The sequence below is a fragment of the Chrysochloris asiatica genome, unplaced genomic scaffold, assembly GCF_000296735.1.
Source record: "Chrysochloris asiatica unplaced genomic scaffold, ChrAsi1.0 scaffold00046, whole genome shotgun sequence".
Classification (NCBI taxonomy): Eukaryota; Metazoa; Chordata; class Mammalia; order Afrosoricida; family Chrysochloridae; genus Chrysochloris; species Chrysochloris asiatica.
The window spans coordinates 20,486,364-20,498,975 of NW_006408564.1; the positions used below are offsets into that span (position 1 = coordinate 20,486,364).

The 12,612-nt window shown below is 40.0% G+C and overlaps 1 protein-coding gene across 6 annotated transcripts in view; it reads right to left on the bottom strand.

Moving 5' to 3' along the window:
• MAGI1 (membrane associated guanylate kinase, WW and PDZ domain containing 1) overlaps positions 1-12,612 on the bottom strand; it is a 900,270-nt gene that overhangs the window by 521,390 nt on the left and 366,268 nt on the right. The gene's annotated exons all lie outside the window — the stretch shown is intronic.

The following is a 12,612-nucleotide window of genomic DNA, read 5'->3' on the forward strand; positions in this document are numbered from 1 at the left end:
GTTGTGTTTTCATTCTTGTTTGTTTCCAGGAACTTTGTGAATCCACGTTTAATTTCTTCTTTTACCCAGTCACTTTTCAAAAAGCAGGGTGTTACTCAAGTTTTCATATATTTGACTTTATTTCCTTGGTCTTCTTATTATTGATTTCTAGTTTTATAGCATTATGGCCTGAAAAGGTGCTTTGTAGTGTTTTGATATTTGTAAATTTATGGAGGCTTGCTTTGTGACCAACACATGGTCAATTCTGGATAATGTTCCATGTGCACTGGAAAAGAATGTATATTGTGCTGTTGTTGGGTTGAAAGCTCTGTACACTCTATGAGGTCAAGTTGGTTGACTACGTTGTTTAGTTCCTCTGTAACTTTGTCTAGTTTCTTTCTGGTTGTTCTGTCCCTTTTTGAAAGTGGTGTATTAAAATCTCCCAGTATAATTGTAGATTTATCTATTTCTTTCTTCAGTTCTAGTAAAGTTTGCTTCGTGTAGCTTGGTGCTCTTTCATTGGGAGCATAGATATTTATTATGATTGTCTTGCTCAATGGATCCTTTGATCATGAGATAGTGTCCTTTTTTTACCTCTTATGCTGGGTTTTGTCTTAAAGTTTACTTTATTGGAGATTAGTATTGCCACTCCTGTTTGGTTATTGTTGCAGTTGGCTTGGTATACTTTTTTCCGTCCTTTAACTTTTAGTCTGTTTTTGTCTTTGTGTATAAGGTGTGTCTCTTGCAGGCAGCAGATTGAAGGGTCTTGTTTTCTTATCCATTCTGCCACTCTGTCTCTTCACTGGTGCATTTAATCCATTGACAATCAATGTAATTATTGATTGTTGTTGTTGTTAAGTGGCATTGAGCCGATTCCGACCCATAGCGACCCTGCATAGGGAGCAGCTGGTGAGCTTGACCCACTGACCTTGCAGTTCTAACAACTTTACAGTCTGACGCATTAGCCCAAAGTGCCACAACAGGACTCCCGTGATTATGGACAGGTATGAATTAACTGGTGCCATTATGTTACTTTTTTGGTAGTGCTATTTGTTCCTTTGTTCTTCATGCCATCTTGTGCTGAGTTTGTGTTTTTTTGTGCTATTTCTTGTCAGTTTCTTCTTAGTTTTCATGTTTGTTTGAATTGCTTGGAAGTTCATTTTCATGGTAAGTTGTGAAGTATTAACTTTCTTTGGGGTTACTTTATAGTCTGTTAATTTTTCTCCATTTAAGACAATCTATTATATCCTGTAATCTATGTAATTTCCTCACCACCTAGATCTCTGTTTCTACATTTTCCCCTTCTTTGACATTGTTATTGTTTTGACCTTCAGTTGACCTACCAGCTCCTTTGAATCGTTGTTGTAATTTTTTCTGTACTGGACTCTGCTATCCATCTTCTGAGTTTCAGGTGGTGAAACTGAGTTTCACATTGACATGCCTGTCCATCTCTGGTTGTTGTCTGTTCTTGTTGGTTTTCAGTCCAAAAAACTCCCTTTAGGATGTTTTGAAGTGGTGGACTGATTTTGATAAAATTTCTTAGTTTCTGTTTATTCTGGAATGTTTTGATTGCACCATCGTATTTGATTGATAGTTTTGCTGGATAGACGATTTTTGGTTGGCAGTTTTTTTCTTTTAGGGTTTTGTGTATGTCTCCGCATTGCTTTCTTGCCTACATGGTTTCTGCTGAATAGTCAGATGTTAATCTGATTTACTTGCCTGTATAAGTAACATTTCTCTTTTCCCTGGCTGCTTTTAGGATTCTCTCCTTTGAGTTTGGAGAGCTTGATTATTATATGTCTTGGAGATTTTCTTTTGGAGTCTATCCTTCCTGGGGCACGTTCGGCTTCTTGAATGTTTATCACCTCATCTCTCAAGATGTTAGGGAAATTTTCTTCCAGAAGCTCTTCTACTATTTCCTCCTCTGTGGACTTCTCTGATTTTTCCTGTTCCAGAATGCCAATAATTCTTAACCTATTTCTCTTTATGTTATCCAGAATGAATCTTAGACTCTCTTCAGATTTTTTTTATGATTTTTTTCAGTTTGCTCTTCTATCTTCGCAGTATTGAGAGATTTGTCTTCCAGCTTGCTGGTTCTGGCTTCCGTCTCTTCAATTCTACTCCTTTCCCATTTCAGTGTATTGTCCATTTCTGATATTTTATTATTAATCATCTGGACCTCTTGTGTCAGGTTTTGAATTGTTTCCAATGCTGTATTGATCTTGTCTGATTGCTCTTGTAGTACTTCTTCCTGACTTCTTCCTTGTTTCCTCCAGTCCTTTTCAGAGCATTTGAATCTGTTTCCTTCTCAGACAAATCCAAAACCTGCTCTTCCTCTTCTGGAAAGGCTTTGTCTGTCTCCAGTTCATTTGTCTCAGTTACTCTTTTCTGTTTTTGGACATGTTTTGATATCTATTGTTGTGTTTTGTTGGTCATTTCTCATAGTTATTTGGGTTTTTAATGCTTAAATGGATGTTTTTTCCTGTGTTATTAATCTTACTGTGTGTCTTCTGGTGGATATGATCCGGAGATAGGCTTTCCTTTTTGCATGTAATGCTTAGCAGCTGTTATTGGCTCTTGTCTCAATGGTGGGATATTTATGGGGTATGCTTGTAGCTTGTCTATATATAGCCACGATTCCTGTCTTCTTTTGGGTAATGTAGGGAGAAAAAGCTCCCACCTTCAGGGAAAACGTGTGGTCAAAAGTAGAAGCAATATAAAAGCAGAGACAAAAATCACCACTTTGAAACAAAAATAAAACTGTGGTTGATTGGCTAGTTGCCTTGCTACACAGGTAGTGTGTGTGCATTGTAGAAACCTCCAGTAGTGGGTGGGGGTGTCCGCTCGCCCAGGCCCCTCCTCTAGTCACCACCGTAGAGGTGTGCAAATAGATATTGAGAAAGTTAATGGGAAAAAGACTGTCTACTATTTTTTTCTCTTAAGGTCAGTTAGGTACCTGCATGTGCACAGCGTAATTCCTGAGATATTTGTATCTTTTAATGTTGGGGTTCTACAGATTGTTCATATGGTTTGTCTGTTAGGCCAAACCTGCTTTTTTTCTTGCTGGCTAGGCAGAAGTAAAGCGTTCCATACAAGTTAACTTTAGGGCTCGGACCCAAAGGCAGAAGTCAAAAGCAGCAGCCAAAGAATTTTCCCTTAAACCAACGGGTCTCTTTCTCTCTGTGCCATGGGAAAGCTGTGGTCTCAATGCTGGACTTTTTTGGGGTGCGCACCCACACACTTAAAGGAGTCCAGGCCAGACAAAGAAGGCACAATGGAAAGAGGAAGAAAAATGTGTAGAATACCCCCCATACCCCCTTTTGCAAATATCACTGAGCTGCTTTTAGCACAGGTTCCCTGTGCAGATCTGGCTGTATCCCCACCCTCTGACCTCTGCCAGGGTGGTATAGCCACAGAAGGGAGTACTGTGTCTTGACTGACTCCTAAATCACAATATTTGCCTTTATATTGTGAATTTTCCACTGGTGGTTGCGGTAAACTAACATCCTGAACCTTATGCTAGATCCAGAGCTCTGGTGCTGTTCCATGAAAGCAGCTTCTCTGGGTTTTCAGCTCCTTCCCCACGGAACCTGTCCTGCATGACTCTGCTCTGCCGCCACCAAAACCTGAGGTCTACAGGCAGTCTTGCTTTATCTAAATACCAAATGCCCAGCAAAGATAAACTCCTTGAGCAAAGCTTTGAAGAGCCCCATCACTAATCAAAGGGATCTCTGCCTGCTGACCTTTTCAGCTGCTCTGAGAATCTGGAGCCCCTGCAAGAACCTCTAACTCACTCTGCTGTAAACAAAACTCTGTAGCCTAAGTAGCCGACTAGACTCAATTTTCAAACAAGCAGCAAAAGATGGCAACACAGAAATCACCGTGTAATACAACTCTGCTACTTCTGATCTAGTACAGAATGATTTCATTAAACAAGAAATGCTGAACTCTTTCCTTTCTGTTCCCAAACACTATTGGGCATCATGTTCTATCGAGAATTAAAACTTGGCCACATATACCCTAGGTTCTAATTATGTTTTTCAACATCTTTCTTTCTTCGTAGGCCAAAAGAAAATAATATTTAACCCAATAGCAAATGCAGACAAAAATATACTGCTGTCTTTTCATCTAGTTGAAGTGATGAATCGCTCTCTCTCTCTCTCTCTCACACACACACACACATAACTTGTCTTTTAGGTAGTATATTAGTTAGGAAGGCTTTGGCTGCAAATAAAAGAATGCCTGAATAACAGTGGCTTGAATAATTAGAGGTTTAGTTTTCTCACAGAAATCTGGAGGGAGGTGGTCCAAGTATTAGTTCATCTATTCAACAATGCTATCAGGATTGCAGCTCAATCTTTCTATTCCACATTCCTCAGCATGTTAATTTTCTTCTTTAAGCCTGTCACTGCACTGTTGCAAGATGGTTGCTGTATGTCCAAAGAACATATCCTAATTAAAAGCAGGAAGCAAGGGACAGAAACAAAAGGATTTCTTTTCATGGATGTCTGTTATTTTTTTTCAGGAAGGAAATTCTTCTCATAATGCTTCTCCTCTGTCTCACTGGTCAGAGTTGGATCACATCTAAACTGCCAGTTTCCCTCCCCAAAGAAGGAACTATCTAAGTGCACTGGGACATGCTACGTATGATCTGATTGGTCAAGGGTTGTCAGTCCCTCCCCTGAGGCCTGACTGCACTCTGGCATAGGTGGAGATGCCAGGAAACTTTCAGTATCCAGAAAGAAGCCCTGGCTATGACCAATTACTGTTGAAGCAAAATAGGCGCATACCCATCAATATGGCTGGGGATAGGCCTGTTTTGTCAGAGATCAAATAACTGTGCTGACTAAACACAAAACCAGGAATAAGAGGAGGGCAGTTGCTGGCCAGATGATGGACAATGTTACCCACCTCAAGTATAATTCAGAGTGGAAGAATTTGTGAATAAACAAACGAATGGTCACTAAAGGATAAAAAGAACAACGTGGCCTCTGTTTTCTGTGAAACCTGAATAAAGCTCTCGAACACAATAAATTGGATTTGCTTGTTTGCTAGATATATCAAATCACCTCTGGAAACAAATTTCAATCCTAAAATTACATGATTAGATGACTTGAAGGTAAATCAAAGGCAATAAGGAATTCCCCTGGAGAGGATGGTCCATTTTAAACTTACAATCATTGCCTTGGAAATTAAATGAACAGTGATGTAAAAGATGCAACTTAGAAATATTCTGATGGAAAAAATTCTGTCCTCACAAAGGGTTAAAGCCCTAGAGCAACTATAGGGATGGTTGTTTGCCAAGTCAGACCCATATACAATTAATTTCAAAGTTAGGGCTAAAAGCGCCATGGTACAGCCAACCTTAACATTTGGCTGCAGTCTGGCTAAAATGGAATTCTAGCAGCATATAAAGAAATTTACATTGCCAAGCATAAATTAGCAATTTTTAGTGCTTTAAATAGTAAATGGCACTTCTTAAAATTCAGTCAATAAGCTAACTGTGCATATTTATTCCCAGGATTCAAGAATAAGATGAGCATTAAATGTTGATAGTACCCAAAATTGCAATGTAAGGTGCAATCTCTAATCTTGCACAGTTTATAAGCATGGGGCAGAGTGAATCTTTAAAATTTTGAAACTGCTAAATGTGATGATCATTTGGATTTCAGGTATAATATCGAGATGAACTCAAAATACCACAATTAAACAATTCCACAATAAGTGTAGTGAAAAAATGGTTCCTTTTAAAATTAGATTGTTTCCCCATAGACAAGATCCATATGAATCAATTAAACAAATCAACTCTTCTGTGGTGCTGTAGAATAACCACGGGGCTGTTTGGCAGTTCAAACTCACCAGTCGTTCTTGGAAACCCTATATTGTTGTTGTTATTAAGTACCGTGGAGTCAGTTCTGACTCATAGTGACCCTGCACAGGGTTTCTGAGGCTGCAAATCTTTACGGGAGCAGAAAGCCTCATCTTTCTCCTGAGGAACAGCTGGTAGTTTCAAACTGCCGACCTTGAGGTTAGCAGCTCGAATTGTAACCACTACACTACCAGAGCTCCTTGGAAACCCTATATGGGGTCACTATAAGTCTGGACTGACTCAGCAGTGCACAACAACAACTTGTTTAAAGGAGCCTCGGGGGTGTCAGAGTTAAGAACTTGGGTGCTAACTATAAGATTGGTAGTTTGAAACTACCAGCAGCTGCAAGAGCGAATGATGTGGCAGTCCGCTTTGGCAAAGATGTATAGCCTTTGAAACCCTATAGGGCAGTTCTACCCTGTCCGATAATGGTCACTAAGAGTCAGAATTGAATTTTGACAGGCCCCCTTCCCTGATTCTTTGATCACATGCTCGGCTGCTAATTGTAAGGCTGGAGGTTAATAGTTTACCCAGAGGTGTTTTGAAAGGAATGCCTGGCAACCTACGTTTGAAAAACCAGCCACTGAAAACCCTATGGAGCAAGTTCTACTCTGACATAAGTGGGGTCGCCTTGAATCAGAGTCAACTCACCAGTGACTGACTGGTTTGTAACTTACTCAGGAATGAAATTAATTCAAACTTGCTCTAAAATAGTACAGTCAAGAAAGTTAGGCAAGACAACAGACTCTAGGGAGGAAAGCTCCTCCCTTCCTTTTCCATCTTTCATGCTAGATTTACAACTCAGCTGTTTGCACTAGGAACTCAGGTGGGACCGTAAGGTAGGCATTGGGCTGTTAACCACAAGGTTGGTGGTTAACACCTCACAGCAGCTCTGAGGGAAAAAGATGAGGCTGTCTGCTCTCTTAAATAAATACAGTCTCAGAAGCCATAAGGGGCATTTCTGTTCGGTCTTACAGGGTCGCTCTGAGTCAGAATTGACTTGAAGGCAGGGAATTTGGCTTTTTGTGTTTTACTGACAGGTAGTAGCTCAAGAAGACACATAGGCTGGCTTAGTTTACCTAGCTTGCTTGCTCCCTCTGATTTAAAAGACAGGTAAAAATGAAGACTGGCATACACAGAGTTGATTCGGATGGGCAACTTAGACACGACTACCTAAAATGGAGGGGTTGTAAAGGCACGAAGTGACTGGCTTACAAGTTTTCAAGAGGGACTTTAGTTTCAGAGGGTGCAGGTGAAGGAGATGGGACAAGGCTCTCATGATTCAATAGTGAGTAATCATGACTAATTGTGATTGTTGCAACTGCAAAAGTAGAAATTTTGTAGCAAAAAGGGATGAGTGGTCCTTTTTACAGTCCTGGAGTGAAGGACTCTGGAACCATCACGGGAGAAGAGCAGGAGCAGAGGGTGGGACCCTATCCAGAGAAGCAGTGACACCAGCGATGGAGGCAGAGATGATGACGTGGAGAGATGGAGCAGCTGGGGACTCTTGACTCATGGAGGAAGAGGGGATGTGTGCTGGTGGCAGCAGGCTTGCAGGGAGTGTGCCCTTTGGCTGTTTGAATGATTGTATATTCCTGAGTTTTTTGGTGCACATCCACAAAAAACAAAAAGCAATAACAGAGGGAATAGAAGCAAAAATTGTTGAATGATGAAGCATGCAGGGGATTGTAATCATCGCAATGAAACGAACATGATTGTAATCATTGTAATGAAATGAATACGATAGGATGAGTGTTAAACTGATGTTCCTCCATGTAAACTATCACTCAGTTCACAATAAAAACTTAAAAAAAAAAAAAATGAAGACTGGCAAGGAAGACAAGGAGAAGGAAATGTTTGCGATTTTTATGAGCTTTCTTGCTGTTTTAGACTCTCTACCAGCAAGTTGCTCTCTATTGCCCTCTAGAAGAAGTCCATAATACAGCAAGAAAAGAAGACAGGAAAAGGCTGAAGCTCCCATTATTCCCTTATTTTCAGAGACACAGAAAACAAGAATGAAAGTGTTCTTTAAAATGAGAGGTTATTTTCCTCAAAATATATGGAAGTCTTTTGAAACTTATACTTTTTACATTTTTCACTACCATAATGAGACAATGTGGAAATCTTACCACAGAATGTACAATACAATGAAAAAAAAAATTAACCCCTACAGGCTTCCTCCCTGTACCCTAAATATGGTCCACTTGTCAGAGTTTCAGCATCCACTACCTGAAAGTGTTAGACTCTCTAAAATCATAATGCTTTCTACGAAGTCTCTTTCATTTATAAAACTCTATGACTCAGTGATGCTTGAACTCACTAATCAGAAGCTCAAATCAGATAACCCAGCCAGGTGCCACTTGGAATGAGAAGTATACATAACTGGAGGTTTCAGACCTCATTAATAGAAAACCTAGGAGCATAGTGGGCTGCTAACCAAAAGGTTAGAAGTTCGAATCTACCAGCTGCTCTGAGAGAGAAAGATAAGGCTTTCTGCTCCTATAAAGATTTACAGGGTTGCTATGAGTCAGAACTGACTAGATGCCACACAACCATCACCACCAAACCTCATTAAAGGGATAGCATCTATTTAGTTCTTTCGAATTATATGTGCCCAGGGTAGCAGATTGCTTGATTTCTTTTAAAGAAAAGCTCAAAAAAAAAAAAAACCTATGCAAAACCCCCGATTTTAGCTGTTAATGTTACTTCAAAACACTGTATTGGGGTGGGAGTGGGGGTGGGGAGAGACCATGACAGTAGATGGTATTTCATCCACTGGAACACACATCTTTGCTGTAAGATCATTTGTGGATCGAAACTGCACACAGAAAGGCCAGAGAAGGTAGACCATCCATCTCTCTTACAGTGAGATTCATCCAATCAAAAAACCATCTGGCTAATAGGGACAGATGTAGCAGATTTGGTAATTTGAAAACTTTAAATTTTTACCCAGTCCCTTCCTTGGGCATTTCATCTTAATTTTGAAACACAGCGGCTTTACATGGCATAGTAAGGCACACATAAATCAACTCCAACAGTTTCCAGGCTGTTTCTTCTCCTGCCTGCTCAGTACAGAAGCTGAGCAGCCAGACAGTCAGATGGACACAGCCAGCGAGGGGCTGGAGACAATGAAATGCCTTCACACATTTGGAGAAGGCCACATTACTATTAATCCTCTACCAGTAAAGGGTTTAACATAGATGTCCCTGCCTTAATACCAAGTGTAACTTGTCTCCATCATGGGGCTGATTAAAACTCCAATTTATTTCTCCTCTTGGCACAATGGCATTTCCGTACATTCATCTTTTTAAAAAAATAAGTACATACTCTACATCCATTTTCTCAATTGACGACAGACCAGAGTCTAGAGAAAAGATACAACAAACTGGTGAAATGCCAACTCACTTTCATTTACAGGTTAAATGCCTTGTCTTATCTACATAACCTTTACGTTAGTCAAATCTCTATTTCATCAGAACTGAGAATTCCTTAGTGACTGTTTCTAACTCAAATATATAACCTTTCAAAATTTATTAAAGAAGCAGAGTTGCTAAAATATAATAAAAGGACCCAATACCCTTGAATGTATGTATGTATTCATCTGAAATTCAAAATTCTCAGGGGTGTTAAATTGAGTATATGTGGATGAATGGTGCTGGGAGAAAAGGGGGGTGGGGTGGATAATTCTAAAATTACCCTACTGATCATTGCAATTCACATGAAAGCTTCCCTCAAATATACTTGCATATAAATAAGTTACTTTAAAATCTGGCAAATCCTTTACTGATTATTTAATAATGAATGACTGCTGAAAGATATACAAATCTAAAAATCTATGGACGTCATTTGCACTCCAAAGACGCCTTCAGATATCTATCGAATTGCACCAAACTCCTAGCATTTTTTTTTTCCTTGAAAATGACTGAATGAAAGCAGACAGCTTTGTTTAAAATTTCCTTTTATTGATCACTGTCTGCAAGCGTTCTAAGAATAGGCAATGGAAACAGAATTTATGCATTATTTTGTTACCTCATTTAACAAGTGGATAAAGCCAATGTAAATAAAATAATAAGAACAAGAAACCACTAGAAAATGCAAATATAGAAAATCATTCCTAAGGTTCTGTGAGGCAGTGAGACCAACATAGGGTCACTGAAAAGTATGGGATTAAGAAGCTTCCCTGAATTTGATATATCCTGTGGACAGCACAAATGATGCGTTGGTTGGTTATGTACCATAGAGTTGATTTCAATTCACATCGACCTTGTACAGGGTTTCCGTGGCTGTGAATCTTTACAGGAGCAGAAAAGCTTCATCTTTCTACTGCTGAAACGGTTGATAGTTTTGAACTGCTGACCTTGAAACACAACTCTTAACCACTATGCTATCGGAGTACCTAGCATAAAAAATGTCAAGGATCAAGGGTAATCTCTAAAGACCACATTGATGGCCAGAGAGCTTAGAGTTTATGCACAGTTCTTGTTGGGGACATTCCAACCCAGTAGCAGCTCTTAGATCTGGTGTAAAATGCAGCCCCATCCTCACACCCACACCCTGCTAGAGCAGCACATCAGTGATCATTACTATCAACAGCCTAACAAAAACATAAGAAATTCACAGGCCCTGACCAATGAGGCTTACAATTAAAAATCCCTCCTCTGTTAATTCTTGTTTACATGGAAAGAAAACAGACATTTCAATACAAATATTTTAGCAATGATAACTGCCGTTCTCCAATCAAAATGTAGAATATGTAAGGCACTGTGCCAAGCATTTTACAGGCTCTGTGTCAATTAATCCTCAAAACGTCTTTGTGACACTGTTCTTATCTCTAGTTAAGACTTCATGGGGGGGCCCATAAAGATTAGATTCACAGAATAACCATTGAGTATCTAAGCCCATGTCTTTACCTCCAAAGCCACTCTTCTTACCCAAGGCACTTCAATAGTTTAAAACTAACAGACACAAAGTATTCAGGAATAATATTTATATTCTTTAAAGTGAATTCGGAAAAGAACTGGTTGTCCACCCATCTCCCATTCTCTTCCTATCCTTCTACTCTCCTATGGTTTTACATGCATCCCACCGTAAGAAGGCTTCATATTGTTCACTGAATCGCAAACCCTCAAGAAAAGCTCCTATTAACAGCAGCTCATCTATTTGGAAATCTGCAGCACTCCAGATGATAAAAACAAAGTTCCAATTTCATGGAGCACAACTAATTTCAAAGACAACTTCATTCACTGAATGTTCCAAATACTTGTATGCCCACCATCCAAAGCGGATGATGATTGTTAAGACTGTCACACTTGCTTAAAGCCTTTTACAGTGAATGCATGAATGAATGAATTAATGAGTGAATGAATAAATCAGTGTTTTCCCCATTCTCCCTCAAATAAATCAAAGCAGCTTAGTTGGGTGAGGAACAAGTAAATGTTTGGAAATGACTGATCTATTCACCAGGTGTGTTTTGTTGTTGTTGTTGCTGTACAGTTGAGTTGATTCTGACTCATAACAACCCTACAGATAGGAAAGACAAAACTGACCAATCGGGTATCCTAGGCTGTAACCATTCTGGGTGCAGATCACCAAGTCTTTTCCCCATGGAACATCCGGTGGATTCAAACCATTGACCTTGGAGAACCCAGCAATATTCTGGGCACGGTCTATCCAACAAGTAACAACAGTTCCTTTATGGGTAAGCAGAGAGTCTTGCAGGGTCACACCCAACAGTGTATATGTATAACTTTGTCCTGACAACACCAAGGCAATTTCCTTCAGAGACTGCAACATGAAATACCTACAGAGCTACAGGTCACATCAAGGAATGCCTCATCTAAGGGCTTCAGCCTCACCTCACTTCCAACCATTTGCTGTTACATGTTTGTTACCAGGCCTTCCAACTCTTCTGAGAGACCAGAAATGAAGATTCTATTTTGGGTAGGTGGCCAGGGTCAGTTCACAAAGGCCCTGATTTGTCATGTCAAATCAGAACCAATACAAGTTCTAAGAAGGGATGAGATGATCAGATTCTGCTTCCTTACTGCAAGTCTTTAGAGCAGAGCCGAACTACTCCTGGAGGCTTCTGGACTGTAAATCGTTATGGGAGCAAACTGCATTATCCTTCTGTAGAGTGACCAGGTGGGCTTAAGTCACTAATCTTTCCATCAGCAGCCCAACCTTAAGCTACTGTACCACTCGGGTTCCTTCCAGCCTCATTATATCTCATCCATTCGAGCTAAGCTCAAGGTCAGCAGTTTGAAACTACCAGCTGTCCCAAGGGAGATAAATGATGGTTTCTATTCCCATAAAGATTTACAGTCTCAGAAACCCTGTGCAGGGTCTCTATGAATCGGAACCGACTCCACGAAACTTAACAACAACAAATTGCCAATTAGGCAATTACATTTCATGTTGTTGTTGTTGTTAAATACCATTGAGTCAGTCCCAACCCATAGTGATCCTGTGTAGGGTTTCCTAGGAGCGGCTGGTGAGATTGAAACGCTGACTTTACTATTTAAACCGACTTTAAAGTCCAGCACATTAACATACAGTGCCACACCAGGACTCCTCTACATAGAGTGTCCAAGACTGTCTGGGAGCAGACACCCCCATAGCTCTTCTGGTGGTTTGAACCAGCGACCTTCCAATTAGCAGTCCAACACCTATTCCAGACATCTCATACACTTATAATACTTTAAAAGAAAAGAGAAAAAAGGAACAAACAAGATGGTGGATCAGGTTGACATATAGCAGAGAGCTCC